We start from the raw sequence: 19,087 nt of genomic DNA, 5'->3' as shown, positions 1-19,087 counted from the left end.
TGTCTGAGGCTGATGCAAGTTAAAGATGAATGACTAATTTTATTCTAAAACAATTATGCAATTCTTTCAAATAGGTCTCCATTTGGAAGCTGCTGACACCCTATCAAGAAATAATATATCTCTACTTTAGGGGACTATCTACTTGTCTCTGTGTCTCGCTCTCTTTCACAGTTCCTAAATGAAACTATTTTACTTAACATATCTTGGAATACAATAAAATCTATGATGATACAAATGGATAAAATTTCATAAAAAGGTGGAGGGAGGACAACTCTGGTGGTGGGAATTTTTCTGATTCAATGTCAATATGTACCTAAAATATTACTCTGAAAGATTTGTAATCCACTTTGGTCAAAATAAAAATTATTATTAAGAAAGAAAAAATATCAACTCTGCTGCTAGTTAACTCTACTTATTATTTTGTGGGAGGAAGCATGTCAATGCTGTTTATGTGAAATTATGTAAACTTCATGGAATTTATTGTTTAAAAGATAACACTTTACAAATAATTTAAGGGTTAGGTTTAGTAGTTAAGTTGCTCTACAATAACATAGAAATGCACAAAGTACTATACCTCAGGCAGACAAACTCTTCTAGTCATCAACCCAGATTTAACAACTGGTTCAAGGTTTTCTGTTGCAAGTCAGCCCCTGAAGAGGTTGACTGATGGAGGGATGGAGGATGAGGTCTTTCCCCACCAGCTCGGAGCACGCGTCTGCCACCCTGTCCAGCCAAAGGTTCTGAGGTGAAACGGCGGGTATACAGCTCGCAGACAGTCAGGCTTGTGGAAATATTATTTTTATTCGGTGGACAAGACTGAAGTCCAAAGACTCAGCCTCAGTTCCAGCAAAAAGCCTCTAGCCTTCCACAGACCCTTGTTTTTATCCCCCAGAATCAGGTACCACTCAATGGTGGGATCAGATACCAACCAATGGTGGAAGCAGAATCAGGTACTACCCTAGGGTGGGGGCAGAATGCCAGGTCACACCCTAGGGTAGGACACAATCACCAATCAGGTTAGGGTCAGTAACATAATAATCCCCTAAAATATTTACATACACAACAGTTTTCCCTGGAATTCCCTGGATCTGGGTGATGGAGGGAATCTATGAAAGCACTAAGGGTTTTGGGACTTGTCCATTTAGTGCACCCCTATTACATGTAAGTAAGACATCATCAAGCCTCATAACTGTGCATTATATTTGTGGTGACACAGTACAAAGCATCCCAAACTTTAGCACCTTTAGACAGTGACCACAGGGATTTTGGGCACTTGCTGGGGGAGGGTGTTCAGGGTTTAACCTGCAGCCTCTGGGCACTTAATCTCTAACAGGGACCAGTATTGCTGGACTGTGTCCTGGGCTCACGTATTTTGGCTCTTTTTCTTTTTTCTTTTTTTTTTGTCCCCCAAATCACAATACAAACCAGGCAAAGGACCTGGGTTGAGGTGTATATGGGGTGCATTTACTGTACCTCCTCTTTCTATACAGTCAGTGTAAAGAACACAGCCTGTGGTAAGAATTGGGAAGCCTTTTCTTTTATTGTCTTTTTTTCCTTCACCAGTGCAACATTCCCATGACCAATATCCCAAGCGTCCTTCTTCCCCACTCCACACAGGCCTGTACTCTAGACAGGCTTTCTACTTCCCTCATTCAGTCACATTTTGTTATGATAGTTCTCAGTGTAATTATTTCTGTGACTGCACTAAACGATCCCTGTGGTGAGCTTCATGTCCGGAGCTGGACCCTCAAGTCCTCCTCTATTTTGTCTCTGAGAATCATTACACAAATATTTTTCATTTTTCTCAAAACCCATAGATGAGTGAGACCATTCTGTGTTTATCTCTCTCTCTCTGACTTATTTCACTCAGCATAATAGATTCCATATACATCCATGTATAAGAAAATTTCATGACTTCATCTCTTCTGATGGCTGCATAATAATCCATTGTGTATATGTACCATAGTTTCTTTAACCATTCACCTATTGAGGGGCATGTAGGCTGTTTTCAGAGTCTGGCTATTGTAAACAACGCTGCAATGACTATAGGTGTGAGAAAGGGATTTCTGTATTTTTGTGTTCCTAGGATATATCCCTAGGAGTGGTATAGCTGGATCGTATGTGAGCTCAACTTCCAGCATTTGGAGAAATCTCCATATCGCTTTCCACAAAGGTTGGACCAGACGGCATTCCCACCAGCAATGAATAAGAGTTCCTTTCTCTCCACATCCCCACCAGCACTGCTTCTTCTCATTCTTTCTGATGTGTGCCAATCTCTGTGGCGTGAGATGGTACCTCATAGTTGTTTTGATTTGCATCTCCCTGATGATTAGTGATGTGGAGCATTTTTTATGTGCCTTTTAGCCATTTGTATTTCTTTTTTGTCAAAGTGCCTGTTCATTTCTTCTCTCCAATTTTTGATGGGATTAGATTTTTTTTCTTGTAAATTTCTATTAGTGCCTTGTATATTTTGGATATTAACCCCTTATCTGATGGGTATTGGGTGAATAGTTTCTCCCACTCAGTGGGTGGCTCTTGTATTCTCGGCACTATTTCCTTTGAGGTGCAGAAGCTTCTCAGCTTAATATAGTCCCATCTATTTATTTCTGCTTTCACTTGTTTGGAGACTACTGTTTTCTCTTTAAAGATGCCTTTGGTCTCAATGTCTTGGAGTGTTTGACCTACATGTTGTTCTATATACTTTATGGTTTCAGGTCTAATATCTAGGTCTTTAATCCATTTGGATTTTACCTTTGTACATGATGTTAACTGAGGTCTAAGTTCACTTTTTTATAAGTGGCTAGCCAGTTGTGCCAACACCACTTATTGAAGAGGCTTTCCCTGTTTCGCTTACGATTTCTTGCACCTTTATCAAAAATTAGGTGATGGTATATCTGGGGGACATTCTCTGAGTACTCAAGCCTGTTCCACTGATCTTAGGATCTGTCTTTATTCCAATACCATGCTGTTTTGATAACTATTGTTTTGTAATACAGTTTAAAGTTGGGGTAAGTAATACCTCCCATATTCCTTTTCCCAAGTATTGCTTTAGCTATTCGTGGGTGTTTATTGTTCCAAATGAATTTCATATATCTATGCATATAGCAATGTTGCAGGCTATAAAATTAACACACAGAAATCAATGGCCTTTTTATACATCAACAATGATAGGGAGGAAATGGATATTAAGAAAACAACCCCATTCACTTTAGTCTCACATAAACTCAAATACCTTAGAGTCTACTTGACTAAAGATGTGAAGGACCTATACAAAGAAAACTATAAAACCCTGCTACGAGAAATAAGAGAAGACACACAGAAATGGAGGTCCATACCCTCTCTTGGATTGGCAGGATTGATATCATTAAAACGACAATACTCCCCAAAGCTTTGTACAGATTTAATGCGATCCCTCAAAAGATACCCATGACATTTTTCTTTTTCTTTTTTTCTTTTTTTTTTTTGTTTGTTTTTGGTGTTTTGGGCCACAAAAAAGGTGTTACTCCTGATGGTGCTCAGGGATTACTCCTGGTGCTGCACTTAGAAATTGCTCCTGGCTTGGGGGACCATATGGGATACGGGAATCAAGCCCATGACATCAACCACATGCAAGGCAAAAGCCCTACCACTGTGCTATCACTCTAGCCCAGTGGTCAGCAAGCTGTGGCTCCAGAGCCACATGAGGCTCTTTACACTTTTAATGCTCCTCTTCTGTGTGCTGGGCGGCCGCTCCAGGAGTTAGGACTCTGCTCCTAGTCTCTGTCAGTGCATGCCCTGTGTGGCTCTCAAAATAAATTTCAATAATGGTTTTGGTGAGATTTGGCTCAGTTGAAAAAAAAAAAAAAGGTTGCCCACCACTGCTCTAGCCCATTCTGGCTCTTTTTCTTTGCCATCATCTGACCCAGATCTCTACAGAAGTTCCTACAGAAGATCAGTCTTCAATTAATGAAGTACTTTGCAGATTTGCCTCAGGCTGTCTCTTTGGAAATTGAGCCTAAGATAGAGGGTGTCAATTTACTAAAAATAAAACGTTTTCAGTAAGTAAAACAACAGGAACTTTTCTCATTGGTAACTTCTGGAGATCTTAGATTGCTCTTGTTTCACATGAGTTTAGTGACATAGTGTAGGTTGGGCTTGGCCAACATTCTGGCAGACCAAGCTTTTCACCATGTGCTTCTCAGCTCAGAGAACATTTGCTGTGAGGTATCCATCCCTTGCAGAGTCCCCCAAGGAAAGAAGACTATGCTTCAGAACCCCACTCATCACAATATACAGGCATGGCAGAAACCCCCTTCCAGATTCAGTTGTTCCCAAGGCTTTGTGCTCACCAGTAGCTAGAAGATCCACTGAGAATGCTGGCTTTCTCCTTCCATGTTTAGGTCAAATGACATTATTGTAAAATATATAAAAAGTACTTTCATCTTACATTGAAGAATTGGAAAAACTAAGATATCCCCTTTTATTTTGTAATGGTTTTTAGGGCTCCAGATAGCAGTGCTCAAGGTTCACTCCTGACTCATGCCTGTTGTTACTTGGGAGACCCAAATACAGTGCTGGGGATGGAACCCTGATTGGCCATACACAAGGTATGGGCCCTACCCACTGCTCTTTCCAGTCTTGAAGTTAATGTTTCTGAATATGTGCCAGAGACGTTGTTAGCATGTAGGGATTCTAGAAAAATAACATTTAGATGGATGAGGCAGAAACAGAGAGGGAGGTAGAAGGCAGCCATGTGCTTCCAGCACCTTCTCCATATTGCTCTGTGCAATGAGTCAGTAGATGGACTTTGTCCCCAAAGGCTCATCTTTCTGTGTCCCTCCCTCCTCTTGAGTCTCACGCTGTCATAGCTTTCAGAAGGTGACAGTTTGAAAGACAGCAGCCTTTGATCACATTTTCTATGTCTACCATCACTGTTCTGTGGCTCCTTGCTAATTGGCCGAACAGAAGAGTTTATAGAACATGTATTTAGGCTTCATTTTTCTGAAAAAGGACAGCAGAAAGAGAGAGGCCCTGATGGATGGATGGCTGCTGTAAAAGCTGGAAGGCAGAGCTTGAGTTCTGCAGGTCAAACCATATTCTGAAGCACTCATTTCTCACTCACAAAAATGGATTTTATCAGTGACAGTATTTTAAATCTCCCAGTTATGTTTGCACTTTGAAAGGAGATTTTCTTCACCCATTGAATGGGCTAACTCAGAAATTTTACTGGGCCATTTTTTTGGAAGAAATAACCCCAACTTTTATTTTTTTATGATGGAGAAAAGGACCCTTTTAAAATAAACACAGTCTATAAAATTAATAAAATTGGAAGGGACTGGAGAGTTAGTACAGCAGGAAAGGCATTTGCCTTGCACAAACCTGACCTGGATTCCATCCATTACATCCCATATAGTCCTCCAACTGTTGCCAAGAATTATCTCTGAGTGTAAACTCAGCAGTAACACATGAGCACTGTTGGCTGTGGCCTGGAAACCCAAAACAAGTTAGTGAGAGTGGAAAGAAGCAGAAATTGGGAGCAGATATTTTGGTAATTAATGGAATCCTTCTTGTCTACTTGTGCAAAAATAATAGGAGAATTGCACAATTTTAACTAGAATTGGACAAAAAAAAAAAAAGCTATCCTGTGACTCAGGGTCAGTGAAAGGGTAAGGGTTGATATGGAGCAAATATGGAGAAATAGGGGTAATTATGGAGAGGTGCTTTGAGATCCCAGTTGGGGGGGTTACTAAATATGGGTGAGAGAAGCCATGGATGGAAGATTCTGGGCAATAGAGCATCAGCCAGGCCCTATGTCAGGCCCCATATCAGCACTACCAGGCTGTGAAACCTGCTGTAGTTGAAAGTATTACTCTCTCCCCTTATCTCTTTCTCTTTTATTCTCTCTCTCTCTCTCTCTCTCTCTCTCTCTCTCTCTCTCTCTCTCTCTCTCTCTCTCTCTCTCTCTCTCTCTCTCCGAACAGGAAACATTAAATTACAAAAATAAAGACTTCTGGGGGGAGGTTGCTCTTAGATGGCACCTCTGCAGGGCTTAGGGCTTAGATTGAGCAATGGTCGCATGAAGATACTCATAGTGGCCAGTGGATCTCAGACGCTGCCCCATTGATTCCACAGAGCTGGCCCACTGCTGCAGCTTTGCTCACAGCATTGCTGAGGTTCAGTGGGAGACAACTTCCCTTGTTTCCTAGAGAAGATTATCTGGGCATCCAATGTGCAGCCATGTAGCCTCAGGCTGCCCCACGGAGGACCAGGGTTGGCTCAAGAAAGGTCTGTTTTTTTTTTTTTTTCATTTTTCATTTCTCTCTCCTGGTTTATAAGCATGTACATATTTTTAAGGGTTCCCTGGAAGACTCTGATTGCATGGAAATTTCCATCATTTATTCTCCAAGTTTTTATTAATGGTCATGTTGGTAGGTTCATGAAATTTTGCAATCACTCAAAGCAAGGAGTTGTCAATTTGGAGCAGAAAAATCCCATGCAGAAAGCTCTTACATTCTCCATGCGATCTGATTTATCTTCTACCTGGAACATGTCTGCTATACTGCTCACGAGTGAGGTGGCAAGTTTTAAAGCTGCTCTCATCTTGCTCTGGAAACCTTTGCTTTGGTATTAGGAGAACCTTGAGACTGAAAAGACCTGGAGAAGGTAGCAAGGTCTAAGGTTTTTCAAGTGGTCTGGCTAGGTAGTGCTGCTGACTGTGTGTGTGTAAGTGTCTGGGAGGAGCTCTCTTTTGGTCTGTCATTTTTCCACTTTATTAATGAGATTCCTGCTGCATAGAGAGAGAGCTATGCAGTTATAGGGAAGGAGGTAGGTCATTTGAAGATCAAGGTTTGTTGCCAGGGTCTAGGCTATGGAGAGTTGCAAAGATCTCTCTAAAATCCTGAAGGTACTTACTCAACATTGCAGACTCATGGCTGGGTCAATGCCCATCTTAGACTGCAGCCTCATGCCTAGGTTGGGTATTTCTACCCATGTAGCATCAGTTGTAAGATTAACTCCATGCTCCAGTCATATGTATTGTCTAACCCCAAGATCTTTATTCATGGTCCCAGAAAAAGTTCTCTTCAATCACAATAGTTGCAGTCAGGCTTTTGTAATTAGAGATCTTGTTTTTTGCACAGATCTTATGTTGAAGCTGGGGTGTCATGGGCTGAAGAAATCTTTTATATTTTTACAGTCACATGTTATACAATCTGGTATTTGTCTCAAGACTTTATTGAATGAACTCTATTTTTTTTTACAAAATTTTATCTTTTCTTTCATGTTATTTTTCTTTCTAATCTATTGAAGACATACTTTTATGATTATAAATGAATTAATATGCTGTCAATATATATTTACTTTGTATATATTTATACTTTCACTTTATACTATTTGGATTCTGTAGAAATCATAGTCTGCTGCTTAATATACATGCAAGAATTAAATTTGGTTATATAAATTATTGTTGTAATAATCATTCTGTGACTTAATTTTTTAGACATTGCTTAATTTCTTTTGTACATAGATAACTATAATAGCTTTAGTAGACTCTTTAATTTTTCTTATTTGGGGGTTCATAGCTAGCTGTGTATAGGGTTTACTCTTGGTTCTGTGCTCAGGGGTCACTCCTGGTGGGCCCTGAGTGAGTCCCATGTGTTGCAGGAAACTGAACCTGGGTCAGCCTCATGCAAGACAGCATTTTACTCCCCATATTACCTCTTAGGCCCTTAAACTTGTTTTTATATAAAAATAGTTTAATTCCCCAACGTTGATTCATTATACTTATTTTCCTCTAGGTTAGTGTTTTGTAATAGGGTCCCTATGTTAAATATTGTCTGCTTCTTTCTTTCTTTCTTTCTTTCTTTCTTTCTTTCTTTCTTTCTTTCTTTCTTTCTTTCTTTCTTTCTTTCTTTCTTTCCTTTCCTTTCCTTTCCTTTCCTTTCCTTTCCTTTCCTTTCCTTCTTTCTTTCTTTCTTTCTTTCTTTCTTTCTTTCTTTCTTTCTTTCTTTCTTTCTTTCTTTCTTTCTTTCTTTCTTTCTTTCTTTCTTTCTTTCTTTCTTTCTTTCTTTCTTTCTTTCTTTCTTTCTTTCTTTCTTTCTTTCTTTCTTTTGATGCTCAGGGGTTACTTCTGGCTAAGCGCTCAGAAATTGCCCCTGGCTTGGAGGGACCATATGGCAAGCTGGGGGGTGGAACCGAGGTCCTTCCTTGGCTAGTACTTGCAAGGCAGACACCTTACCTCTAGCGCCACCTTGCCGGCCCCCTGCTTCTTTATTTCTATTTCCCAGATGTTCCTTGGAAATATATTACTTGGGGTTCACTGAAACACTTCTTGGAGCAAATAAACTGCATTGAAATAAATAAGTGAGATGTCAAGTTCAAGTAAGGAGACAGTATTGAATAACCATTATGTTACCCAACCAGGACTGTTTCATGACTAGTTCTATACATAGGTTGGAGAAGAACATGAAAGTTTGAACAGAACTCCACAAATGAAGGTTGGGTTCTTTTTACCCCTACTCCCAATGAGGCCTTCCATAATCTACAGGCTTGTTCACTGTGTCTGACAGCCTCAGTTTGGCCAACTTCATGTAAAAAGGTTCAGCAGGAACCTCCAACCTCTAACCACTGATACCTCCTAACACTATTTTTCACTCACTAATCCTCTGCCAGCCCTTTTCCTACATCTCCACTGGCCCTCGATGGTTTTAAGCAGACATGGCTTCAGGCTCACGGCTTAGGTTTTTATTAAAATATACTTCCTCAAGAACATAGAGTAGAGAATGAATCACTGAATGTTGAGACAAGATGCAACAATCATCACTAAAATCAGGAAGCAAAACGAGAGTTTTTTTGTAAATGAAATTAGATCTGCTTCTCTTGGGGACAGGCCAGTCAGGCCGGACAGGCCAGAGCAGTGGAGCTCAAAAAACCTCTCCTCCAGGAAAACTCGCCTTATTAAGCTAATTGGCTGCTATTTGCTTCTGTATGGCCTCCGGTGTTTTCTGCTCTGCTCTCCAGGTGGCCCCCATTTTTTCAGGAGGATGTTGGCCCATTATTCAGTGTGCAGAAAGACTCAGTCAGAGCCAGTTTCCTGTTCACCTGGAGCAGGCCTCACTCCCACACCAAACTGCAGAATTGCTGGAAAGGGCAGAAAGAGGCAGAGCAGATTCCTGCCCCAATGGGGGCTCCGTCTCTGGTTCTGAGGGGAAGAGGGGGTGAATCCTGAATTCAGCAAGGGGAGGAGAAAGAAGAAAAGGCAAGTTTCTTTCCCAATCTTCTTTGTGCCTAATTTATGCCATGATAGGACAGAACTTTGCTGCAAGTTCATCTTAATAGAACAGTTTGGTAGTGGTAATCATTTAAATAATAATTATTGCTTTCCACTACAATAATAAAGTATGATGAGTGCATTTGGATCATCAATTGCACACTTAGTATCATTAAAATCATTTGAGCTTTATAGTAAACTTTATGACTTAGCAAACTGTTGTTTTAGAGAATTTAGAGAATTTGTTAGTACACAGAAAAATCCCCATAAAATTCTTTATTAACAGGGTTTTGGTTTTTTGTAATAGGCTTCAGAGGATATTGCCCCAAATTTAATTTTTGTGAATGTGATTTTTCAAATAAATACATCTTTTCATTGTCTTATTTAAAAATAACTGCCTATGGGCTGGAGAGATAGCACAGGATTTAAGGCTCAACCTTATAATGTTTGACCCCACGTTCAATTCACATTACTAGGTAGGGTCCCCCAAACATGGCAGAAAGAGATACTTGACCACAGAATTGGACCTGAGCACCACTGGTTATGGCCCCAAAATCTAATAATAATAATGATAATAATAATAATAATAACAACAACAACAACAACAAAATGCCTTCATTTTGGGGAGTATACATGGCAGCAGTCAGGGTTACTCCTGGCTTTTAGCTCAGGAATCACACTTGGCAGGCTCAGGGACCCTTATGAGATGCCAGGGATCAAACCCGGGTTGGCCTTGTGCTAGGTAAACCCATTGCATCTGTGCTATTGCTCCAGCCCCAAATAGCATAGAATGTCTTCCTAAATGTGTCAACCAATTTTCCAGTTCCTTAGGTACTTGAAAAGCTTCTTAGTAGATTTGTACTGGGCAAGTTAAATGAGCAAGAGTTGATCTCAGACAACTGGGCAGGAATATATTAATGCTGTCAAAATATTCATGTATATCTTTCATTTGTGCTTCTTATGTAGATTGTGACTTGGATTAAAAAATAATTTATAATTTAACATTGGACACTTTGCATGGATTTTAAGCCTCCCACCTACTTTGCTGAATATTCTAAAAAAGCTGCCTCTATATTTGAGTTCTGTAAACACCATCTAGATAGAATTCTTAGAATAGAAACAGATTGTTTGACATTTGGTTGTTCTTTATTTTGATAAAAGTGATGCATGGGAAAAAAGTTTTGAAAAACAAGTTGACAAGGTTGCTTAGAAAACAACTTTATTTTGTTCAAGGGTTTGGCCAAGTTAAGTGTTAGCCGAAAAAACATTGTGGTTGGTAATAGAAGTAGCAAGAGGCAATTTTCTTCATTTCATTGGCGCGTATGAAAATATTAGCTTTCATATCAATAGTCACTGAACAAAAATTAGTAGCTTTTTACTATTTCCTATAAACAAGGGTCTATAAAATACAAGTATATTTTAAAAATTTGAATTAAAAATTTTTTTACGTAATAAGATAGCAAATAGATTTCAGTGCAAGTTCAACTTGGTGGTTTGCCAAGGAAACAAGAGTTAACTAACAAAATAAATCATGTTTCATTCTTTGGTTTAATTTAACGAAATTCATTAAGCTGGTTGAAAAGATAATGCTGGGGATAATGTTGGTAAGGTTTTTAGACTGTAGCTGGGAATATCAAAAGAGAATCATAACAATATGTACAGGTACATATGCAAGACTGATACTGGACACCTCTAATATTGGGAATGGTTGTTCAGAAAAGACCATCAGTCCAATTGTACAATAGAGAAAAAGATTTCTCTATTTCTTATGATGCATCATAAACTGTTGCCCCATTTGTTGGGTCCCATTTTCACCTTTGCTGATTGTTTGAGTATCCGCAAAGAGCTCCCAGAATGAGAAATTGATTCCCATCCCCTTGTCCCCTTTTGGGGAGAGGTCTTGGTAATATTTATCCGCAACAAGTAGTCTACACAGACAGGAGGGTTAAGGGGTAAAAGGTTGAATGAGGAGAGTCCTTTATCACCTGCTGCTAGCTCCAAAACACCTAGAGCCAGCCAGCCAACTCTGGAAACCATCCCTGAACACCTGGTACCCAAGCTATTTATTTGGCTTTCAACAGCGCCTCCACCTGGAAGGTCAAGGTGGGACAACAAGCAAAGGATAATCTTTTGGAAGTATTTTCATATACAACATAAATATATAAGAACATTTTAAATACAAGGCCATGAATTATGTCCACCATGCAGAAGATCTAAAAAATACATTTCAATATGCTAGTGCAGACTTGAATTGCTTAGAATAGAAAAATGCAATAGAAGCAAGAAGTCCTACATGAATGTAAAATTATTTATCTGCCACAAATCAAAGATTAATTGGAAACAGATGGAATTAATGACAATAACATATTCTATTTAACCAAAAATATACCAAACATTATCTTTCAGCCTGTCATCAATATAAACACGACTGCTATATTTTTCTATGCTATAATTTGAACATGTATGTGCTTTTTTAAGCAAATTTTTATTTACCCTAGTCATTTTGAAGCACTCAATAACCAGAGACTGAACAATCACTACAAGCTTCAAGCAATTTATTACTTTTTACTTGATTTTAGTATTATAATTGTTCTCATAAATTTGTATGCAATCTGTCATCACACTAAGCAGTGATTAAAATAAAAATTGGTTATGTATCTGGGTTATTTCTCTTTAAAACTTAAATATTAATCCTGGACAACCAATTCCTTTCCATGGAAGTTGGTTCATACTAGTTATTTGTTGACAATTCTAGGGACTCGAAAAGCTTCTCTCCAACTTTCATATTTACATTACAGGCAGTCTTGATGTTATAAAATATTAATCTTCTTTTGAGAATATTAAATACCCTCATCATGTTTTTTTTTATTTTTGGACCACCTATCCTGCTGCTCATTGGTCACTCCTGGAAAGTTTGGGGATCAAGCCATAGTTGCTGCACAAAGCAAATGCCCTACTCACTGTTATATCGCTGTGGCCCAACCTTCATAATTTTTTATTAAGTTTAAGGCTAGAATGCATCTAGCCTTAGTATTACAATTGTTCTCATAAATTCGTATGCTGTCATCACACTAAGCATTTCATGGGAGCTGAGCTCAGGAAAGAGATTTCATAAAACCCCTAATATCTCCTCTTTCCAAAGGACTTGTGTTTTGTCTTGTATCAGCTCTCAGGTGCACTGTGGAAATTCAATCACCTGCCTCTTTCCCGCTGAAGAGTTTATCACCACTGACACAGGCATTGGGGTTAATGAGTTGACCCTCCTCTGAACTTCTGGCATTGGCCAGAGGTAATGCTGAATATTGGCATGAGGGCAAAGTGCACAATGGATGTCTCCTGGGCAGAGATCAAAGTCAGCGCAGGCTGGAGTGAACACAGTCTCTGTTCACACTGAGCAAAGGTGTCACTCAGCTCACAGAGGGAGGGATGTGAGGAGCACGGCAGTTGTTAAGTATGACTTCGATTCTTACCTGGAATAAAAATACCTCGAAGGAGTATAGGGAAGATTCATGGACCAAACAATAATTCTTTTGGGGCAAAGTTATAAAAGAAGCTTGTGATCCTTGCAGTGAGAAAATAATAGCTCAATGCTTAACTGGTGAATTAAAAGGCAAAGTTCTTCAATGTAAACGTCCCAAATCACCAAAACAAAGCAAAACTAAACAAAAAACAAAACCAAGTCTTCTGCTCTCAGGGAAAGTTGTTCATCCATTACCACCCCAGGCATCCACAAGCCTGTAATTAACTCTTTGAATTGCCATTTTTGTGTGCTGCAAGTTACAATCATGGATCATATTATTTGAAGCTTTGGTCAAGTTTTCTTTTAGGATATATAAAAAATAGACACTTCCAGTGATAGCTATAACACATATAGGATAGGAGCTGTTATCTTCACTCTGAAAGTGGTAATAATTCTTTTCTCTTCTCAATTGCCAAACAAAGCAGGAGGTCAGTTAGAGAATTTAAACTCTAGAAAATTAAACATGAGAACTACAAATGAGGGAAATTCTTACTGAGAGCCAGTGAAAAATCAAGAGCACATTCTGGTGAGTAGGTTTAAACACACTCATGAGCCCAGTTCCAAACACTGGGTTCTAAACAAAGTCAAGTACCCTTTTTACAGAATATCTCAGGGAAGCTGGGGCATTGGCAGGCAACCTGTGGAACAGTACAGAAGTAGAAATTGCAAAACATATTGTTTGGCAAACAGTCGAGACCACCTCAAGGACAAGAGCACTTTGCAGCACATGTTACTCAGCATCAGAGGGAAGACGAGGCTCATTCTGAGAACATCTCAAGACATCCCAATTCATTCCCTGGTGATATTCCTGGCATCCAGACTCAGCTATCCCTTGGCAATTCTGGTGTCAGCCTCTCTGAAATGCTGGCAAGGTCTTTTTTCTCATTAGAGAGAGTAAAAGAGAATGTCCTCTCTAATACATTTGTGCTATAACCACAGATGAAGCTGTGTGTTAATGTAAATATTAATAGTCTCAATAAATTATAACAGTAAAATTAACTGATGAAGTAGGGCTTAAGAGTAATTTTATAGGGCCAAAGCAATAGACAGCAGCAGGGCTTTTACCTTGCATGCCAACCTGTGACAGACCCACATTCGATTCCTGGCATCCCATATGGTCTCCTGAGCCTATCAGGAACGATTTCTGAGTGCTGAGCCAGGAGTAACCCCTGAGCACCACTGGGTGTGGCCCATAAACCAAAAAAAAAAAAAAAATTTAATGACTAAATTATATTGCCTATTTATTGCCCCAATTTAGTATTATATTTAATATAAAATTTTTGATAAATTTTACGTAACAAAATTTTCTTGTAGAAAAGGAATTAAAATAAACTCTAGATATGGTGAATATATTAATTTATGTGCATATAATTGAGACTTATTTATCCAATACAGACCCAGGACTGGAAGATTTGCAGTTACCTTCTAAATGGGAGAAAAGAGTTATACGTCATTGTGACTAACTACATGACAATGTTGTAATCTTCTGTTACATCATGTTCCCAATTTCACTAGCATCAATGACCTAAAAGAAGACATGCATCATATATAGGTACTATTTATTTTAGTTAATAATATATAACATGTTTATTCAATGGCATTTATCCAAAAGGAAAGATAAAATGAAGTAATTTGAGTCCATATTTTACTGCTATTTTAAAATTAAAATTATTATTTGAATTTTATCATTGGTGGCTTACCTTATAGAAGTATAATTTTAAGATTGAGAAATTGAGAAATATTGATTCATCTGATAATTAATTGGAAAGACCTGTAAAAAGATGTGGAGAAATTAAATTCCTGAAAAAATTTTCTCCAAGATCTTGTCTGCTGTGTTGTGATCTATAATAAATAAGAGATTAAAAGTTCAGTCTGCTATTTTTTGAAAGAAAGGGAAACAATTTAGTTTACCCAGTCTCTTTGCTTTATGCCATAGCTAAGTATTTCTACAGATGTTCAACATTTGATTTTCCATTTTGTTGATTGATTCCAGTCATCTGAAGAGATTTTCTCCTCGTCAATGTCAGAACAATGGGTTTTTAAAAAGCTGTTGTTGTGAGGGATGATCATCAGGGGAACAACGATGACATTTCTAAGAGAATTCTAGCATTTCTCTAAAATGTAAGTTTAGCTCATGGTAGAGGCCAATGTCTAATAATTTCAAAAGTGAAATTCTTATAATAAATTTTTGGATACTTGATCATAGGGGAAAATACAGCTAAAGTGAGATTCCTTCAGAATATTCTATAAATTTCAGGAAAAAAAATATTTTTTTTTCAGTTCTGCTACACCTCTTCGAGCAGAAAAGGTCACTTTAGAGGGAGACACCCACTGATTTATATAAATTCCAACAATCTCAATGTTTCCTTTTATCCAATTGAGACCTCACCAGTTTTGACTGGAGGCTGCCAGACAGTTCACAAATATTCCATACACCAGCGTAGCTTATTAAACTGGCATCAACAGTTTGATTCCCTCACCATTTCTGAGCGCTTAGCCAGGAGTAACCCCTGAGCATCACGGGGTGTGCCCCCCAAAATACATATGTTCCTGTTTCGAAAACCCTGAGTTAATAATAAGCCCCTGCCCACGTGTGCTGGACTTGATGAGCAGACCAGAAGAGATAGCCCAGACTTCAGGAAGAAAGGATAGGAGAGTCATTCACAGTGAAAACACCCAAATAAAGCAGACTTTAAAATGATTCTTATTTTTAATTTTATCCCTGCTGTCTGCTCTCCATAATAAAACAAATAATGAAAAGTCAGGTCTAGAAATCATGCAATAAAAAATATTTGAAATAGAGAAATCCTTTGTTCTGAAGGCTTTTCAGAGTCAGACACTGTTAGATATACTTGAAAAAATACTTAGACTTTAAATGGGCTGAGAAACCACGGTGCCAGAGTTATTGCTGGAACCATTTCCCAGGCAAAGGAAACTGCAGAATGTCCCAAAGCGAAGTGTCGAGGTAAGACTGAAGATGTTTTTACACCTGGCCTAAACCAGCCCAAAGACATGAAGGCCTTTGATAGGGAAGATCCAGGTTGTGAATTTCAGGCCCCTGGGAATATACAAAGTGACATGTGCTGCAGTATAAACTCAAGATGGGCCACCAGAGGCCAGTGCTTTTCCACGGGGAAAAATCCCTTAACTCCCAGTTGTGTGAAGAATTGGGAGCAAGGCAAACAGGGAAAATAGCCATACAAAATCCTCCTCAAATTGCAATTTTGGATTCCCTCCAATCTGTAGATATTGTGTTCTCTCTTCACCATGTTTCTGAATCCACCTCTCTCTTTCTCTTTCTTCATTCTTTTTTTTTTTTTTTGCCTTCACTATTCCACCTATCCTCACAGAGATTAATTTTTTTGTGAGGGAAATGCAATGAAACCCAAAACATTGGGTAAATTTAGGTCTGACTATAGTTTCCCTGTAAAGAACAACTACTTGTTCCAGCCTGAACCCAAGACTCCCCAAGATATCCATGGTAGGATAATCTCCCAAGCCACCACACAGAAAAAGGAAGCCCTGGCCCAGTTTGATGTCTGAGGGGATGTGAATCTCTGTGATATGCAGGGGATCATCTCATTCATCAGTCTGAGATTTCCCTCAAGAAAACCAGGTGGGTAAAAGAAAAGTGGTAACTTCCTTCTGGAAGCTTCCACTTCTCTCCTTCTAACTTTCCTACAGATGCCACCAGGAAACTCCTCTCTTCAGCAGTGGGGATGGAGTGTCCCATGGCAATGATTACTATGGTTTCACAGACTAGATTCATCAACACTTTGCCACCATGAAGTTGGCTAGAGTCTGAAAAAAGAAGTTAAATAAAATTAGTAAAAGATACAAGATGAGTGAGGGCCTTGAGAGTCAGTACAGAGTAAAGGGTGCTGGCTAGCGTGCAGTTACCCTAACCTGACCCCCAGGACCACACAGTGTTCCCTGACCCCCAAATTGTCAAAACCATAGATACAAAGTTAGAGATAAATAACTAAAGATAGAATCAATGGAAATAAGTGATCATTTATTCTCTTGTGATTATCTCTGATTCAGGAGCAAGGGTAATGTACTTACCTTTCACGAGGCTGATCCTGGCTCTATCCTTGCCACAAAATGCAGTTTTCTTAACACCATCATGTGTTCCCCAAATGAATAAGCAAAGAAGAAGTGAAATGGGTGAGCCCTAGACAGCCCTAGAAAGCTCTGACTCTTAGGTTTTGGCTGTAATTTAAAAGTGGATCAGCATTTGGAAAGAATTTTCTGAGCACTTTTGTTCTGAGTAAATACCTTTATAATAGAAAGTAAAAATCAAAGAGGGTCTTCCCAGTTGTACTAGAAGCCCAGCCTCCCCCACATATCGATGGTTCTAAAGGGAACTGAACTCATGCCTGATGGCTCCCATCCTACTGGGAACTGCCAGCCTGCAGATCCACCTCTGGGTTATGGGTCAGGCTGACTATGGATATTTCAGCATTGGAAACACTTCATGGATGTGGGACTCCAGGTTACTTGTGAAATGAAGAGAGGCGGGATCCTCAGTGAACCAAAGGACAGTGCTGGGTTTAACCTAACCTTCTAGCCAATACTACATGTTCTCGGAGTCTCTGGGCACATAACGTGCCAAACGGGCAAGGAAATATGCAGGGCCACATAGAAAACTAGCACACATGGATTACACCTACAGATTTGTTATGTTTACACAACAAAATGCTGGGATTTGTTGTTAACACTTAAAACTTGGGACTTTTCATATAAATATCTAAATGCTCTCATAGAAATCTATTTACCTTAAGAAAGAACAGCACAGAGCAGCATTAGCTTGGTACTGCTATTTTGACCTAATAGTCTGAGGCACTCTGAGTAGGGCCCAGGACATGGTTTTATAGTTTCTTTCCTACTTCCCATCCTGATTCTGAAGAGAATGTTGGGATGGCCTCCCACTTCCAGTGGTATAGCTGGCCCCAAGGGAAGTTCTTTACTTATCCCAGCATATTCTCACCTGTATGTAGCCTCATTTCTATAGTGTCCCTGGGTACCATTTGCAAATTGCTTCTTCCTGTACTAGAAAGCATATTTGCAATGATCAAAAACCTAAGTAAGAAGTGTATTGGGCATGGAGCAGCAGGCAGTGGGAGTTTGGGGGGCACATCTGGATTTATTCTTGGCTCTGCCTTCAGGAATCACTCCTGATTCCTTGGGGAACCAGATGAGGTGCTGGGGATTGAGTTTAGGTTAGCTGTGTGCAAGACAAGTGCCCTCTCCATTGTACTATCTCTATCACATATTGGTGGCCAGAGTGAGGGAGATTTAAAGAACCTTCTTGGATATTCAGGGGCAATCTTCAGCTTCATGCTCAGGAGGGACCATTGGTGGTGGTGCTGAGAAGTACCAGGAATAAATGCTTACTGGCTGTTCTGACTCTCATGCCCAAATTTGATTGGTTTGTTTGTGTTTGGAGGCCAAATTTGGCTGTGTGCAGGTCTTACTCCTGGCTTTGCACGTAAGGATCACTTGTGGCAGTATTTGGGGACTGTATATTGTAGTGACTATGGAGCCCAGAGCCACATAGAAGCATCTGAATTTCTGTCTTACCTTATTTACCCCCTGCTGAAGATTTGGAGTCCTTCATAGCCACACTGATCTTGGCCTTTGGCCAGAAGGATCACACACACCACTGAGTTAGTTTCATTTGTGTACATTGAAGAAAGGAAAAGAACAAAGATGGACAGAGAAGGAACAGCACTAGGATAGTCTTAGGAAATTCCAAGTCTTTTCCAAGAGAGAGGTTCCAGCACTTTGCAGGTACCGGTGTTTGATTATGTGGCTACTACCTGGGGAAGCGTCCCTCTGTGACTCATAATCCACAGAAAACCACCAGGTTGAAATGCACATTTCTCCTAGGCAAAGACTTAAGGGCCAAAGTCAGAACATCTCTGAGGAATCTCAAGGTCTTTGCCTTGCACTAATTTATAATTCATCTCTCTTTGTCTCTGTCTCTCTCTTACAATGCTTCTCTGTCTCTGTTTTTCTCTCATTATCTCTCTCTCTCTCTCTCTCTCTCTCTCTCTTACACACACACACACACACACACACACACACAGACAACTACAAACATACACACAGGTTCATTTAAATGCACACTGATTGCTAATTTGGCAGCGCAAAGAATTTTACCGTCACCTGCTACCCAGTTTGAGCCAATAAACTTTGAATATTTTTTCTTGCAGAAGGCATTACCTCAACTGCTAATGATGTTTTGGGGATTCTGATACATTTCTGATTAGATCAATTATAAATGACTTTCTTTTCTCTCAGATGCTTTTAGAATT

General features: G+C 39.4%; 1 non-coding gene across 1 annotated transcript; it reads right to left on the bottom strand.

Moving 5' to 3' along the window:
• Nucleotides 1-1,398: 1,398 nt before the first annotated feature.
• Nucleotides 1,399-1,531, bottom strand: LOC126005073 (small nucleolar RNA SNORA51). The gene has a single exon (XR_007494254.1). It is a non-coding gene; the product is annotated as a small nucleolar RNA SNORA51 (small nucleolar RNA).
• Nucleotides 1,532-19,087: the final 17,556 nt, after the last annotated feature.

Source organism: Suncus etruscus, chromosome 3, assembly GCF_024139225.1.
Source record: "Suncus etruscus isolate mSunEtr1 chromosome 3, mSunEtr1.pri.cur, whole genome shotgun sequence".
In the NCBI taxonomy this organism is placed as follows: domain Eukaryota; kingdom Metazoa; phylum Chordata; class Mammalia; order Eulipotyphla; family Soricidae; genus Suncus; species Suncus etruscus.
This window is presented reverse-complemented; position numbering and strand designations above follow the sequence as displayed.